Source organism: Cervus canadensis, chromosome 29 (assembly GCF_019320065.1).
Source record: "Cervus canadensis isolate Bull #8, Minnesota chromosome 29, ASM1932006v1, whole genome shotgun sequence".
NCBI classification, from domain to species: Eukaryota; Metazoa; Chordata; class Mammalia; order Artiodactyla; family Cervidae; genus Cervus; species Cervus canadensis.
Window position 1 is genome coordinate 10367404 of NC_057414.1, and position 17774 is coordinate 10385177.

The following is a 17774-nucleotide window of genomic DNA, read 5'->3' on the forward strand; positions in this document are numbered from 1 at the left end:
AGTGATGGGGAACGGGAGACCAGCCTGCCACGTGTCAGGCACCATGCTGGCCACTTGCCCAGCATCCTGCACTTAATCGCCATCACCAAAGCCCTGTGAGGTCTAGGCATAGACACGGACTTGGAGAGCTCAGTTCAGTTTGGGGTTTCAGTCTCTTACTCAAGCTTCTCCCTCAGCATTTATGCCACAAGGTAATTCAACCTCCTGGGCACTATTGGCTGCAGGATCTTGTTCACTTAGAAGCTGGAAAGGCCCAGTGGAAATGCCCACTGAGCAATCAGAATGGTTTCCGTGACATTTACAAACCCCCTTTCTTGCCCATACTTCTGCTACTCGTGCAATTACTAACAGGCTGCTGAAGGAAGGTGTGAACCTGAGGACTTCTGTCTCTGAAGAAGTACTCTAAACCAGAGCTTTCTGGAGGTAATCCGCAAATGTAAATAATGCTTTAAAAATAAAATCTAAAGAAAGCTGAACAGAACCCTCTCCCTCCTGTCCACTTCATGGCTGTAGTTATTGCCTGAGGATGACAAGGGGATTGGGCTTCTTCTGCCTTAGGCATTTTATTTTTTCCCCTTCCCCTGCTAAGAGCACTACAAAGACCCCACATCGACCCCTCCTAAGCCCCCAGCCCTGTGGCAGTGGCAGGTCTGGAATATCAGGGCTAGGGAATAGGGGTGGGGAGATGATTTATCAAATATTCAGTCCCTGCATGGGATAAGCCATGGTTAGAACAGGCAGAGTGAGGACTCTGTTATTCATTATAGTGATGACTTTGATAGAAGGGAAGAACTCTGGAGTGGAGTAGATTGCCTTCAGTCCTACTTCTGTCCTTTCTGTCATGGGTGGACCTTGGTTTTCTCAATCGGCACCTGCAAGATTTGTGTATCACCTACTTCTAAAGCTCCTGGGAATTAGGTGACTTCCCTGGTGGCTCAGATGGTAAAGCATCTGCTTACAATGCAGGAGACCCAGGTTCGATCCCTGGGTCAGGAAGATCCCCTGGAGAAAGAAATAGTAACCCACTCCAGTACTCTTGCCTGGAAAATCCCGTGGACAGAGGAACATGGTAGGCTACATCCATGGGGTTGCAAAGAGTTCGACACGACAGAGCGACTTCAGTTTCTTTCTTTCATGTGGGAAAGCATCCATCCTGGAGCCTGGTACCTGTTGGACCCTCAGTAACTAATTTGTTTGCATCTCTTTGGTTCACAAGAGTGACCATCAAAGTCACAATGTACTTTTCTTCACCTGCGTTTTGGCTGATCTTTGATGTTATAGACCAAAATCTGCCTACTATCTTGAGCTCAGGATCATTTGTCATGTTAACTTGATATCAAGGTGGTGTCTGGTGAGCTCTCCCACAACTGTCTTTATTTGCAACCTCCTTCTCCTTCTGTAAGAGGGTCTTACGCTTCTTTTATGCTTTACTCAGCAGAGGTTTGGAAAACAGCTCCTGTGTGTCCAGCCCTGTGCTGGGTCCTCAGTAGCCAGAGCTGGATAAGGCAGGGTCCTGCCCTCTGGAGTTCTCAGCTGGCTGGAGGGGCAGACACATACACCAACAGTGACAGTCCTGTGTGCGTGTGCTGTGGTTGATGGAGGCACGGAGGAAGAGTCAGGGCAGGGCAGACTCAAGCTACTCTTGGAGGTCAAGTGGGAGATGGCCAGATGAAGGAGGGAACAGCAGAGAGAGCTGCAATGGGCTGGAGAGAATACGACACACTCAGGAAACTATGCGTGACTCTGTTAGAATCTTCAGATGAGGGAACGGTTGCCATGAGAAATCACAAGTATTCACCTAAGGAATGTGACCCTTGGCGAGTCTTTTCCCATTTCTGAGCCTGTTTCCCCATCCTCTGAACGAAAGGTCCCTTCCAACCCAAATGATCCACAGTTCTCCACGTCAGTGGCTCACAGCCTGCCAATCAGCATGAAGCAGACTTGGATCTCTATTTATCTTATCTTCCTATTTATATTTGGAAGCCTGTTTCTTCATCTGTTGGAACCTCCTGCATTACCCACCCTGGAAGCATCTCTGTTTACCTTGATGTGCTGTGAGCATGATCCAGGATTAGTAATAAAACAAAGCCATCTCAGAGCAGCGAGGGGCGGGGAGTACAGTTTTAAGGCCAGCTGTCTCTGGTGGGAGGCCTCAGTTGCCGTGGTGAGAAAGGTCACCCTGCATAGGCACCCCCTGACCTCCTCAGCTGGGTTGGAGTCAGGATCCTCTTGCTTCTATGGAAAGCACTGACCTGTTGGATCTTCTCTTCCAGGCTCTGGAACTCCTATACCTGTGCACCCCAGAGGTTGCAAACTGACAGCATGTAGACATGTTTTGGGGCCCTCATCCTGTTTTAATTTTCAAGATGCTTACTACAAAAACCAGGACATTTTGCCAAAAATAAATATTTCCTCCATCTCTTAGAAGATTAGTTTTGGCAGCACTAGGCCCACCTTTCGGGGTGGCATCCTCCTGTTACCGAATGGTGGCTGCCCCTTTCAGATGGGCATGCGTTCTTGACTTTGCCGTAGTCCCCACTCCTTCTTGTCTTACCTCTGTAGGCATTTGGGTTTGCCACTCTGGACCTGCCCACTCACTGAAGCCCAAAGTTCATATCCTTGGATTTCCTATGAGAAAGTGTATAGTGATTATTCCTGTGTCACGCGAGCAGAGCCCTGTCCAGGCAACAGGGTCCTTTCCTGTTCATGTTCTCATTCTGTCCTTACAATGGATATGATTGGTCCCATTTTACTGATGAGGAGACCGAGGCTTAGGGAGTTGTAGGGATGGTCCAGTATAATGTGTTTGGGAAATCACACATGTGGATGTGGCTCTAAGAAGGGAGCCAAGCTTGGCTGAGAGGCAGCAGGAGACCTGTGCTGTATAGTCTACTGTTAATTCTAACTTGCTGGCTAGCTCTGTTCCACTCCCAGGCCCTCAGGGGGCTCTAGTTTTTTCCTCTGTAAAGTCAGGTCACGGCCTTCAAGTAGAGGTTCTTGATGTGAACACATGGTTGGGAAAAAAGTTGGCGTTTCCTCCCATTGTAAATATAAGCAATAAACCACAATAGCATTAGAAGTCTCTAGGACTTTGTTACCAAGAGGACTCAGATATTTTTGTATCCCACTGAAGTTGTTGGAGGTACTTCGAAATATTATTTGCACTCATTACTGCTCCCAGGTTATGAGAGTTATTAGACCTGACACTAGGTTTTGTTATAAGTCTTGACTTTAAAAAGAAATAAAAATATTACTGTATCAGAAATTTAACATTTCAGTCACCACTTTAATGGGCCTCCCAGGTGGTTCAGTGGTACAGAATCTGCCTGCCAAGCAGGAGTCGCAGGTTCAGTCCCTAGGTCAGGAAGATCCCCTGGAGAAGGGAATGGCAACCCACTCCGGTATTCTCACCTGGGAAATCCCATGGACAGAGGAGCCTGGCAGGCTATAGTCCATGGGGTTGCAAAGAGTTGTACACAGCTTAGCAACTAAGCAGTAACAACAAACCATTTTAGTATAAGGGGTTTCCATTGTAAGCCTACAGATTTTATTTTATGCATTTGGAAACAGTTTTCTGAGAAAGGGTCTATAAATTTCAAGGAACTGCCAGAGGGCTCCATGAGACAAAAAGGCTGAGACCCTTGTCCCAGTTGGTCTCTAGGCCACCTGAACACCTGGGACTTCAGGATCCAAGGGTATCAGGCCTGGGGCCACCCATTCAGTATGCAGCCCCTGCTTCCCGCCATCCTCCCCGCCCTCTCTGCTTCCACACCAGTAGCAGCGTCAGAGACAATTCCCTGGGTGCTGTGCAGCCTGGTTGATGCCCAGTTACATCAGACCAACATCTCCCAATTTGTTGGTGGCTGAGGACATCAGAGAAGCCTGGAATGGGGTGGGAGGAGAGGGGATGGAGGCCTTCCTGTCCCCCGAGGACCTGGGATCCCCCTTGCATCTGGCATGAAGAGCACTGTGGTTACTCCACCTCTAGGGCTCCACACCCCCAAGGTTTCCAAGCTCCTCACCCTGGTTCTTCCCTGAGGCTCCTGTGCAGAAATCCCAGATCTGGGAAACCTGGGCACTTCTTGTTTTGCAGGGAAGGAAGCCGAGATGTAGAGAGAGCAAATGCCTGGTCTAGGACCACACAGCTTGTCAAGGTCGAGGAGGGACGGGGCCCATCCAGTGTGGAGGCCATGTCCTAGAATAGCATGACAGTTTGCCAGGGGACTGCCTTTACTGTGAAGGGGATCTTCAAGGAGTCCTTTTCTGCACATTTACTCAACCTTTTGCTTTGGGGAGCTCACCTGTCTCTCTTATTCATTTATTTATTTGCAGTTTAAGTTCTCTTCTGAGAGTTCAGTCTGGTCCCTTAAGGAGCTGTGTCACTGAATTTTCAGATCCCTTCACCATCTCAAAAGAAGAGAGCTAAATTGACTAGTTCTTGAAATCTGTATAGTAATCATTAGAATTTGTGTTTCAATTTTGATTCTGAAGATAAAGACCAAGCTTAAAGCCTCACCATATTAACTACGCCTTCATTGGTGAGCCTCTGTGTCAGGAACTAGGCTAAGCAATGGGCTAGACAGCAATGGACAGATGACCCTGATCTCACAGGGCTTCTATTCAAGATGGACATTGAATAGCTAGTTTAGGCATGCTGAGTGTATCAGAAGAAGAGCAGTGGGTCATAGGAGGAACCGATCAGCTGGTGTTAATCAACAAAGGCTTTTCAGCATAGGTGGCTTTTATGCTAAAACAGAAAAGGTTGATGGGAACGAGCTGGGGGAATTCTGGAAATCAGGACAGCATGTGCAAAGCCCTGAGACCGGGAGATGTCTTGATGGAGGAAAGAAAATGAGGAGAGAAGCAGTTGGTGAGGTTAGAGGGAAATAGACGAGACTTGGAGAGCAAGACCTCGTATACTCGGGGAGGGTGTGAAGGTATCTCAAGGGCAATGTGAAGCCACAGAGTTTTCCACAGAAGAAAGACACCATCAGAGGCACCTTTTAAGGTCATACCTGGTACAGAAGAATCGGAGTGAGAGGTGAGACAGGGCAAACTATCTCTTGCAGTAGCAACCAAGAAAGAAGATAGCCTTTGGGTCTAAGGTATTGCCTGATTGATGAGGATCTGGTCTGGGTTTGAGAACTCTTTATGAGAAAGATAAAGTGACTAAGGAACAGGGCAAGTCAGGCTCAGAAAGACTGCCTTCCTCTTATCTCCCCAGTGTCTGCAGGTAGTGGAGATCAGAACCTCACCCTGGTGGGACAGGTAGCCCCCACCCCTGGCCGCTGAGCACACCTTGGCATTCGGTTGTATCAGCCTAGCTTCTGTATCTTGTGGTCCCTGAAGCTGTTGGAAAAGCTGAGCAGACAGAGCCAGAAAGGTAAAGGAAGCAGCCCTCTCTGTTCATTTAATTCATTATGTCTCTTAGGCCTTCTCTACTGAGCCTAGACACAGTAAACCAAACTTCTGTGCTCCCTGCCCTCCCAGAGTTCATGACGAAAAGAGTCACTTGGAAAGATACGTGACTCTGAGCAGTGAGAATTACAGGATCAAGAGCAGAGGTGGCATTCAAAATATTTAACAACCTGGACTGCTGCACAGCACAGGCCGCTCAGAACCGGCCTCTGCCGTAACTCCTGGACAGGGCCAGAGCCTTCTCCTTGCCACAACATGGCTTAGCCTCTGGACTGTGGGGCAGGCTGGAGGGCCCTGGGGAGGAGCTGAGGTCATGGAGGGCAGCGTCCCAGGGCTCAAGGTACTGACTACATAGCAACCAGTGTGGGAGTTATTCCATATTTTAGGCACAACAGTGCCGGTGTGTACCTACTGATCTAGAAGGGAGTCCGGGAAGGCTTCCTGGAGGAGGTGACATCTGAGCTGAGATCTGAAGGCAGGGCCTGTGAGGCCGGGAGCAGCAGTAGGAGAAACAGCTGTGGAAATGCTCCAAAGTGGGCCAGACAGTGGGGTGTTTGAGGGCATGAAAGGGGTGGGGGCACGTGGTGAGAGGAAGCAGAGTGGCCAGCATGCCCTCTGGGCCCTGGAGCTGGGGAAGGGCTCACATCTCATCTCCGTGCATGTGGGATGCGGGGAGGCTGGTCCGGGTACCACGGCAGGAACTCAGGTGAGACGTGGCTATGGCTTGGACAGAATGGGAGAGGAGCGGGCAGGATGCGGAGAGAGTCAGAACCAGCAGATTCCATGAGGGGTGAATATGGGGGTGAGGCAGAGGGGAGGGGTCCTGAGAGGTGGCCTTGGTGTCCAGCGTGTGCTGCTGGCGGAGGGGGTGTCACTCACCGGGATGCGCCAGTGGAGGAGGCCCCTTTGGGGTAGAGGCTGCACTGTGGACTGTTGATGTTCGAAGTTGGCAGGTGAGAGGTGTGCATCTAGTTCCTGAGCCTTCATGCCCTCACTTCTAAGACCCGGGAAGTAACACCTGCTTTTTTGGGGTTGTTGTAACTGTCGTTACAAACACATCAGGAAGCGCCTCACCCACTGTAAGCCGGCAGTGACCATAGGTGGTCACTGAGAGTTGTTGCTTTTAATTAAATGTAAATGATCAGGAATCCTGCAAGATCCCATTACCAAGAAGAGGCACGTATGGTACCTTTTCTCCTTCGTGAAAGGCAGTTTTGGAGTCCTTGCCAGCAGTGGTGGTGGTGATGATGGTGAGGTGGCAGTGGGGGTGATGACTGCCTCCCCAGCTTTTTGAAGCGGATCAGACATCAGTCCCCCTCGTTTAGGGAGCTGGTCTTGTGTAGAGGAAGGGTCACTGGGCTGGGATTCAGATGTTTAGCTCTGTTCCTGCCTCGGGCAGGTCTCTAGTCTCTCTCAACCTTAGTATCTTCAGATGTAAAAGGGGGACGGGTGACAATATGTACCTCCCAGGATGGTGATAACATTCAAACCAAATGACTTGTGCAGAGTTAATGGAATGCAGAGTGGTGCTTAATAAAAGTTACAGCTCTTGTTCTTTCTTACGTGACCATGGTTCCTGTGCCTTAGGAAAGGAAGGAGAAAGTCGCATCCAGCCCCTCCCAGCGGGACCTCAGCCCCCTCTGGCCTTTGCCTCCTGTCTCCTCCCCTTCTCCTGATGTGATGCAGCCCTAGAAAGCAACACTGCCTTCTCTACACACACCTACCCTCAGCATGGCATGCCCTTTTCTCACCCTTTGCCTGTCAAATGTCTTCTTTGTCTCCAGGGCCCAGGCAAGTGCCACCTCTTGCATGGAGCTTTTCTGATGCTGCCGAGGAGAGTTCACAGCTCCATCTCTCTTATTCCCCCCAGCACTGTCACTCTGCCCTCCCTTGAACACATCCAGTGCTCAGCCTTGGGTTACACTGCAGACCTGTGTCCTTGATTATAAGCCTTAGAGCCCGTGACCTTGTCTGTTACAGTCTCATACGATCCTCAGCGCTGAGCATGGGTTCACACACAAAAATCACCCAACTGGGTGGAATTGAATTAATTTGACTGATGGAGGCTCAGGCAGCAGCTCCGTCACCTTGTCCGTGGCTCCAGGCAAGGGCTGTGAGTCGGCACGGGGACTGAAAGGCCTGTGACTGAGTAGGAGCTGCCCCCGACACGTCAGAAAGGAGCAGGTTGTTTGGGGCAGATGTTTTTATTTGTTTTGTTTTTTTATTTGTTTTTTAATTGGAGTGAAAGTGAAAGAAAGTGAAGTCATTCAGTTGTGTCCGACTCTTTGTGACCCCATGGACTGTAGCCCACCAGGCTCCTCCGTCCATGGAATTTTGCAGGCAAGAATACTGGAGTGGGTTGCCATTTCCTTCTCCAGGGGATCTTCCTGACCCAGGGATTGAACCTGGGTCTCTCCCACTGCAGGCAGACACTTTACCGTCTGAGCCATAATTGGAGTATAATCGTTTTATAACATGTTAGTTTCTGCTGTAACAATGTGAATCAGTTGTAAGTATACACATAGCCCCTCTCTCTGCTCCCTCCCAACCCCTCACTGCATCCCACCGGTCCCTATCCCACCCGTCCCCATCGCACCCACCTAGGTCATCACAGCACCAGGCTGAGCCCCCTGTGCCATATAGCAGCTTCCCACTAGAGATGTATTTGACACATGGAAGTATATATATATATATGTCAGTGCTATTCCTCAATTCGTCCCACCCTCTCCTTCCCCCCTTGTGTCTACAAGTCTCTTCTCTATATCTGTCTATGTTTCTCTTCCTCCCCTGCAAATAGATTCATTCGTACCATTTTGGGCAGATGGTTTTGTAGTTGATGGCAAAAGGACCCTCCTCAGTTGAGCTTACAGAGCAGCAGTGCCCACCACCTCTGGTAGCTGGTCCATTGCAGTTAGGCTGTCTGAGGAGCTGGACAGGGGTAGCTAGCCCTACCTGAGAGTGAAGTTAGGGACCCTTCTCTTGGGCCTGGCTCCCTGACTCTTCCTGCCCCAGGCTCACCCCTCCAGTCCAGCCTCACTGCAGCCAGTGATCGATCTCAAGGACAAACCTTGCCTATGATCACACAGCTTAAAACCCTCTGATGGGCGAATCCATGGCTAGAACCTGCCCCGGAGGCCTTCCAGGCTCCAACCCTGCATCCTTCAGAGCAGGCTCTCAGTGTCCACTGTTCCTGCTGCTGCTCACGTTTCTAAGGAAAGGGCTACATTTTAGACTTCCTGCCATGGATCTTTTTGTTCTGAAAACATCATGCTCACTTGAAATCTTGCTTGGAGCCTGCTTTGCCTAGTTCCAGCGGGGTAGAACTGAGCCCTCCCTGGCTAGATCCCACCTGCGGATCAGACTGTCCCATCCTACCTGTAGCACTTTGTACGTTTTAATACAGGGAGCACGTCTCGTGAACCATCGTTAGCAGTGGACTTTATAAAAAACAACGCGTGCTCCTCAGGGCTGACACACAGGTCCTGAGTGGCCCTGAGAACGCTATTCCTTAGAATGCTCCCAGGAGCCCTGGAAGGTTGGTATAAGGATCTCCCTTGCAGATGAAGAGGCTGAGGCTCAGAGAGGTTAATCAACTTGCTCTGTGTCACACCGCTCTTCTGAATCAGAGCTGGGATTTGCACATGGGCCAGGCCCCTGCTATCTCCATCTTCCCAGCTACCAGTTCCAGTCTGGGTCTGACACACACAGGAGGCAGTCAGTAACTGCTTGCTGATGAAAGAATGAGCATGAAGCTACTAAATGGAAACAAAACAATGTATCGAGGAGGGCTGGCTTGCTTGGCTTTTAAAAACAAAAGAGGCTTTCTCTTATAGTTCTATGGACATGGCTGAAAAGAAGTGATGGTGTCATGCAGCATCTTAGATTGTTCTCGGACTGTCCGCATTTTTAAGCAAATCATAAGACCATCATTATCTCTGCTGTACAGTGTGGAAAACTACCTGACTCTGAAAGCAGCTTGATGTTGAATGTCCCCAGCTATCAGACAACAAGGAGAGAGTACATAGAGAAGGACACAGCTGCTCTTTGGAAGGCCCGTTAAGGCACTGGGTTTTATTCTTTACCCTGCCCAACCACAGTGAGTTGTTAGGTTGTGTAGGCAGAGGCCCTGTGGCTAGAGTCCAATTTTCTGTCCTGAATTGCTTCATGCCTAAAATGCTTTGCTATTGTTATTCCCCACCAAAAAAAGAGAAAAAGAAACGAAATCTAACCAAGAGGGAGTGAGGAAGGACAGAAACTTTGAAATACCCAGAAGAAAGCTCAAGTGAGCCTGTTTCAAAGATATAATCAGCAGCAGAAGTACAGAAGAAAAAAAAAAAAATTCCATGCACAACCATGGTAAGGTTGGAAATTACAGACCACAGTCTTTGGGGGAGAGCTCCTCCTGGCTCTTACGTCTGTCAGCAACATGACCAGCTTAGCTTGGATCAACAGGCTCCATGCCTGAGGAGGCAATACTTAAGGGTCTAAAAGCATCTCTGAGCTGAGGGTCTCTGGAACCGCTCGAGCAGGGCCAGCAGGGACTCCCAGAAAGGAGGTGTGATCCTGAGCCTTCGCCATCCCTGCTTGGCGGAGTCCCTGGAGCCCTTTCCCTTGCAGGTCCTGACCCACTCAGGCTTAGGGTCCATCTGGATATAGTGGAAACCCAGGGAAACCCCAGCGCTGCTAGTCAGTGGGGCCTGGAAGTTCATTACAGGTTTTCCAGCCAGAGTCCTTAGGGCTGACTGTGGATGCCCCGTGTCCTCTCCCGCCCACGTGATGATGGCCCAGCACACAGCTTGGACTTCTGCCCCAGTTTCCTCTTCTGTCCATGGTTCCCACCTGGGACTGGATGCCAGTTCTGAAGCTCAGTGAGCTTGGCTGCCAGACCTGAACCCTGTTGTACTCACTCCAGCCGTCTGGGGACCTGTATGAGTAGGCAGGCACCCATCATTAATAACAATGAATAATAATTATTGACAACTAAGAATTATGATGATTCCTTAAATAACAGTTCTTATGGTTAATAAACTAATGATTTAACCATGATTTCCAGGCCAGTCTGCCTAGGTTCAAAATCCTGGCTCCATTATTTGTTGCGTGACTTTGGGCAATTTTCCGGGCTTCCCTGGTAACTCAGCAGGTAAAGAATCCACCTGCAATGAAGGAGACCCAGTTCGATTCCTGGGTTGGGAAGATTCACTGGAGAAGGGATAGACTACCCACTCCCAGTATTCTTGGGCTTCCCTGGTGGCTCAGATGGTAAAGAATCCTCCTGCAATGTGGGGTTCAGTCCCTGGGTTGGGTAGACCCCCTGGAGAAGGGAATGGCTACCTTCCCTTCCAGGGCTCCTGCGAGCATTCTGAGGAACAGCGTTTCTAGGGCCACTCAGGACCTGTGTGTCAGTCCTGAGGAGCACGTGTTGTTTTTTATAAAGTCCACTGCTCACGATGGTTCACGAGACGTGCTCCCTGTATTAAAACGTACAAAGTGTTACAGGTAGGATGGGACAGTCTGATCCGCATCAGGGAGGGCTCAGTTGTACCCCGCTGGAACTAGGTGAAGCAGGCTCCAAGCAAGATTTCAAGTGAGCATGATGTTTTCAGATGTGGGGCCTTTTGGTATCCCTGCATTTCAGACACAGAGGCTTGGGGAGGTTAAAGATGCAGCCCAGGGTCACCAACTGGAAAGAAACAGAGCCAGAGGTCAAAGCCAGACTCTGATTTCAGAACCAGTGCTTCTGAGCAACCCTTACTAAGGACTTACTGAGCTCCAGTAGGCTTCCCAATCACTCCTCTTTGAATCTCCAGATGGAGACAGGCACTTCTGATAGAGGAATGTTCAAGAAAAGCAATCTCAGAGCAGCAAGTAGGCTCTAAGACGCTGGTGGGGCCGAGACCATGGCGTTTTGGTCTTATCTCCCCAACTGAAGCCCAGTCTCCCCCAGGACAGGAGACAAGCTTTTCTTCTTCTTCTGTGCCTCCTTTAGAACGAATGGACATCCGAGCCCTCCACAGCACACTCCAACAAGTCCTTGATCTTGCAGCTACTTCACCCAGGATATCAGTGGCCAGAGTTGACCAGAGCCCATCAGCACCGCACATGTAGCTGATGGCCATGCCCAGGTTGTGCCCCGTGATGAACTTGTTATTGTTCAGTTGCTAAGTCATGCCCAACTCTCTGCGGCCCCGTGGACTCCAGCCAGGCTTCCCTGTCCTCCAGTGCCTTCTGGGGTTTGCTCAAACTCATGTCCATTGAGTTGGTGATGCCATCCAGCCATCTCATCCTCTGTCACCCCCTTCTCTTCCTGCCTTCAGTCTTTCTCAGCATCAGGGTCTTTTCCAATGAGTCAGCTCTTCCCATCGAGTGGTCAAAGTATTGGAGCTTTAGCTTCAGCATCAGTCCTTCCAATGAATACTCAGGGTTGATTTCCTTTTGGATTGACTTGTTTGATCTCTTGCTGTTCATGGGACTTTTGAGAGTCTTCTTCATCACCCCAGTTTGAAAGCATCAATTCTTCAGCGCTCAACCTTCTTTGTGGTCCAACTCTCACATCCATACGTGACTACTAGAAAAACCATAGCTTTGACTAGATGGACCTTTGTTGGCAAAGTAATGTCTCCCAGCTTTTTAATATACTGTCTAGGTTGGTCATAGCTTTTCTTCCAAGAGCAAGTGTCTTTTAATTTCATGGCTGCAGTCACTATCTGCAGTGATTTGGGAGCCCAAGAAAATAAAATGTGTCAATGTTTCCACTTTTTCCGCATCTATTTGCCATGAAATAATGGGTCTGGATGCCAAAAAATAATCTTAGTTTTTCTTTGTGCACGTGCTAAGTCACTTCAGTCGTGTCCGACTCTTTGCAACCGACCCCATGGACTGTAGCCTGCCAGGCTCTTTTGTCTTAATGTTGAGTTTTAAGCCAGTTTTTTTACTCTCCTCTTTATCCTCATCAAGAGGCTCTTTAGTTCCTCTTTGATTTCTGTCATTAGAGTGGTATCATCTGCATATCTGATGAATTTGAGGCGAGTTTAAATTCAGCCAAGGAGGTGATGCCTCCACACCCTAGCCTGATTTCAGACTTCCATTGCAGAGACCTTACAGGAAAGGGGAGAATGTGTATACTTTCACCAAATTCAGTGCACAGCATGCTGAACTGAAGACAAGATAGACTTAGGGAAAAGGGTGGAGTTGTAGCTACAGGAGAGTCGAGGTTCTCTGACCTACAATTTTGACTTGTGATGACCTACTTTTTGAGGGTTTTAATTTTAAAAAAGTAACCTGAAAGGAAATACTCGTAAAAGTAGGTATTGATCTATAGAGGGAAAAACCATCAAGTCAATTGTGCCAGATAATGAAAATTTATTTTTAAATGTTAGACAGTAGAAAAGGCAGTGAATTAGTCACAATTACTATGTAATTTGACTTGAAATCCATTTAAGAGACATGCATTGAGTCTGGGCAAAGCACTATGTGGAGAAGAGAGAAGGGAGCTACAGAGAAGCCCCAAGACATGAACTTTGCTTCCAGACCCTTCCACCCCAGTGAACTTGTGGTTGCCAAAGCCACGGCTTCATTTTTTTTTTTTTTAACATGGAAAGAGATGAGACAGTCCTTCATGATTAGGCTTAATTCAGCCAGAGACTTTGCCCTTAAAAACAGGCCTGGTTTTTATGTCATCTGCTTTCTGTATGAAAAACCACATTAGTTTATTCATTAAAAGCTAGAGTTGATTGTCTGGTCCTTGGAAGAGACAGGTTATTTGATTTTTTTTTTTTAACTTAGGACAGAAATGAATGCTGTGTTTGTTTAGGGCCTGCTCTGCTGGGTACCATGCTGAACTCTGAGGGGATGGTGCTGGGCAGAGTCCCGAGTCCTGCCCTTGGGGAACCTGCAGTGTGGGACTCACACAACAAAGTGTTCCGGACAGTACTTGATTACAGACCTGAGATGTGCCACAACGGAAAGCTCCGGTAAACAGCCAGAGGAGCTCACTTGGTCTGGCAGTTCGGGGCTTCTCTGAGGAGATGGAGTTTAAGCCGAGAGCGGAAGAGGATGGCTTTGGATTAGGCAGCCAAGGGGAGAGAGAACAAGTTTCCGGGCAGAGGCTCAGCGTGTCCAGGGTCTCAGGTCGGGAAGAAGAGGACCTAAAAGAAGCCAGTGTGCAGAGAGCGGAGGTTGGGGGCAAGCATTGGTTGAGAAACCAAGCATTGCAGAAACTGGGTCCTAGAAGCAGCCTTTCAGGGCTGCTTATGGACTTTGGATTTGACCTTCAAAGGAATAGGGAGCTGTCAAAGAATTTTAGACAGGGGAGATGATTTCATGAGGATTATTTAAAATTCCCTCCAGCTTCTGGATGGTGAGAGGATTGAAGTAGAGGATGTGGGGAGACCAGTTAGGAGGTGGCTTCAGGAGTCCAGGTGAGACCTGGTGGGGAATTGGTAAGGGTAGAGGCGCTGGAGAGGAAGAAAACCACTTTAAGAAGTGTCTGCTTAGGAAGCAGGACAGATAGGACCTGGTAACTCACTGGCTGTGGGTAGCAAGACACAGGTGGTGTCAAGGCAGCCCTCTAGGCTTCTGGTGGGGCAGCTCCTAGGTGGGAGCACCTTTTACTATGATTGGATGTGCTGGAAGAAAGCTAAAAAAAAATGCTAGGAGACTCTTATGTCCTAAGAAAGAGTCTAACACTGACCAAGAAGTGGGTAAAGGACAGCAAACTTGCAATTCCCCAAAGCATAAGTGCAGATGGCCAAGAAATAGAAAAAAATATTCAACTGGTATTCAAAAGCTGCAGATTAAAATAACTAGGCTACACTTACCTATCACACTGACAATGGTAAAAGAGTACCCTAATGCCTAATATTGTTGAGAGCACAAGAAACTGGCATGCTGGTATACTGCTGGTGGAAGCTGAAAATGATATGGGTCTTGGGTGTGCTGGTGAGCGTGGGGTAAACTATGATTTTTCTAATGTTAAAAAAATCCTGTAAGTACTTAACAACCACACAAAGATATATGTGCAGAGCTATTATTTACACCAGTGAAAAATTGCGAACATCCAAGACGTCCATATGTTGGAAATTAATTACACATCTATGTAATTGTTTAAAAAGTAAATTAAAATTAGTGTGTGTAGAGTGATCCATTGTGTAAACTATCTGGGTGTGTATCTATGTGAATAGCTGTGCATGTGGGTACATATACAAAGTGGTTTAGAAGGAAATCTAAAATCATATTGCTAGTGATAGATGAGTTTTTACTGTATTTCGGTAAATAGAGAAACTGATACTTTAAAGGAAGAGAAGAAAATAATTGCAGTGTGTTGTAGTTAAAGTGTTGCTAGAAGGAAACCCATGGAAGGGAGTAACTAATTCTGACAGGGGTTGGTGGAAGCAGGCTTCACAGAAGAGGTGTCTTTGGACTGAGAGTGAATAATCAGGCCTATGTTTGTTTTCTGGTTTCTACACAGCTTTGTAGCTCGTATTCAAGAGAAATAGGGAACTCCACAGAAAGAAAAAAAAACTGATCCGGTTCTGCAAACCTTTATGTCCGTTTGCTCCCTGGTCATAAAAAATTCATGTCAATTAATTTAAAACCAGATGACAGGGAATGGCAGCTTAAAGACTCGACAACAGCTTCGATCGGTGTCCGATAGAGTCACTGTGCCGCTGTCTCCCACCTCCCCCGACTCAGTTGGATTTTATCCTCATTTGCAGCAGCAATGGCATTCCTGGATCCTTTGTCATCAGCTGTATTTCCTTGGTTACTATCGTGGATCTTTGAATAAGGAATTGCTTTCACGTCACATGTTTTAAACTTGGTTTTAGAAATTATGCAGCTTCCTACCAGAGGGTCCTTTTGGGAACTTAAATATGCCTCGATAGGTCTGGTTACTTTGTGGAAAAACTGGTGACCTAACAGAACAGGATGACCCTGCCTTGGTTTGCAAACAGAACTTAATTGGTGGCCTTATGACATGGAATTGTAACATGTGGGGTCTGAGGAAGGCCAGAAGGGAAACTGAATACACCCACAGGACCCAGGGTCAGGAGTAGGCCATGAGGGCCCCAGTCCTGGGGTCCGTCAGTTACCAGCTGTGTGACCTCTGACAGCTTTCCTGACACATAATAAGCATCAGGTGTTTTTCCTGTTTCAGCTTTGAAATAGGATGGTCTTAGATTCCAAGGTCTGGCCACAGCAAAGTGAGGGAATTGAAACCAGCCTTCCCAAGGTGAAGCAGGAGTCCTGCTGGGAGGAGGGTAGACATGGATATGCATTTAAAATTTCAAACATCAATTATTTTAATGACAATTAGAAAAAAGTATGGGCTTCCCTGGTGGCTCAGACAGTTAGAAATCTGCCGGCATTGTGGAAGACCCGGATCGATCCCTGCGTCAGGAAGATCCCCTGGAGAAGGGAATGGCAACCCACTCCAGTATTCTTGCCTGGAGAATTCCATGGGCAGAGGAACTTGGAGGGCTACAGTCCACGGGGTCACAAGAAGTCAGACACGACTAAGCGACTAACACATTCAAACACACACACAGAAAAAAGTATATAAACAGGGCATCAAACCTATGACTGCAAAGGTGTTTGTACAAAGCATGATTGTGATTAAAAATTCCCTTAAATCGTTAACAACTTTTTTTTTGCAATTATAGAATCCATCCTAATTGAAAGGTGGTCTTCCATTGGGCTATAGAGAAAAGAGGAAGAAGCAAAGAACTCAGAAACGTTTAAAAAATTTTATTGGAGTATAATTGATTTACCATATTGTGTTAGATTCAGGTGTGTAGCAAAGTGGATCTGTTACACATATACACATAGCCACTCTTTCTTATATTCTTTTCCTATGTAGGTCTTTAGAGAGTATTGAGTAAAGTTCCCTGTGCCATTCAGTAGGTCTGTATTAGTTATCTATTTTATATATAGTAGTGTGAGATGGGCTTCCCTTGTAGCTCAGTCAGTAAAGAATCTGCCTGCAGTGCAGGAGACCCGGGTTCGATCCCTGGGTTGGGAAGATCCCCTGAAGAAGGAAATGGCAGCCCACTCCAGTATCCTTGCCTGGAAAATCTCATGGACTACATGGTCTGCATGGGGTCTGCATGGACAAAGAGTCGGGCATGACTGAGCAACTAACACTTACTTACTTAGCATGAGAAGATCTTTTAAAAATCCATTAAACATAGAGTTAAGTAAAATATGTCAATTGATTTGGAAAAATCAGTATGTGGTAGTAGAGGTGAGACACTGATGTGGTAAAAATCGAGAAAGTGGTTCCAACGTGACTGCAGCAGGCCTTGAACAGATGGCCAAACCTCCCTGTGTTACCATTCTATCCCCTGTAATATCTCCCAGGGTGGTTATGAGGAGCATAAGATAATATCCATAGATATCACTGGCTCACTAGCTGTCACACAGTAGGGACTCAAATATATGAGTTTCTTCCCCTTTTCCTTAGCCTCACCTTTCTAGGTCGAAAGTGATCTCTGAGGGATCACTGATCCAGTGCTTTCAATGCAGGGGGCTCAGGATCAGTGCCTGGTCTGGGAACTAAGACCCAAACGCACTGCAGCATGGCCAAAAAAAATAAAGCAAAATAACAATGAAAGTGATCTCTGAGAGTGGCCAGACTGGCTCCCTGACTCTCCAGATGAGGTAATTGAACCCTGATTGGGGAAAGACCAGCTCCTAAAGTCACATGCTCCTAACTCCACTGGGCTCAGGTGTGTGCAATGCCTGGCAGATATGACCACAGGCCTGAAAGGTCTTGGGGAGACTGACAAAAGGCATGGGAATGCAAATGAGTTCATTGTGCAGGCAGCAGTCGTGGTGGTGGGGAAGGGCTAGTCATGATCTGAGTGGTCCTTCCCAGCGTAGTACATCTTCATAGCCCCTGCTTTGCAAAATGGTAAACTCTGTAATGGTAAACTCTATACTGACAAAAGTTCATATAGTCAAATGTATCGTTTTTCCCGTCATCATGTATGGATGTGAGAGTTGGAAACCATAAAGAAAGCCAAGCACCGAAGAACTGATGCTTTTGAACTGTGGTGTTGGAAAAGACTCTTGAGAGTCCCTTGGACTGCAAGGAGATCCAACCAGTCAATCCTAAAGGAGATCAGTCCTGAATATTCATTAGAAGGACTGATGCTGAAGCTGAAACTCCAATACTTTGGCCACCTGACGCGAAGAACTGACTCATTGGCAAAGACCCTGATGCTGGGAAAGATTGAGGGCAGGAGGAGAAGGGGACGACAGAGGATGAGATAGTTGGGTGGCATCACCAACTCGATGGACATGAGTTTGAGTAAGCTCTGGGAGTGGACAGGGAAGCCTGGCATGCTGCAGTCCATGGG

The 17774-nt window shown here is 47.7% G+C and overlaps 1 protein-coding gene and 1 non-coding gene across 10 annotated transcripts in view; both read left to right on the forward strand.

Annotated features, from left to right (window-relative positions):
- Positions 1-17774, forward strand: part of TENM4 (teneurin transmembrane protein 4) — an 816614-nt gene that overhangs the window by 149123 nt on the left and 649717 nt on the right. The window lies entirely within an intron of this gene.
- Positions 925-997, forward strand: TRNAC-ACA. The gene has a single exon. It is a non-coding gene; the product is annotated as a tRNA-Cys (tRNA).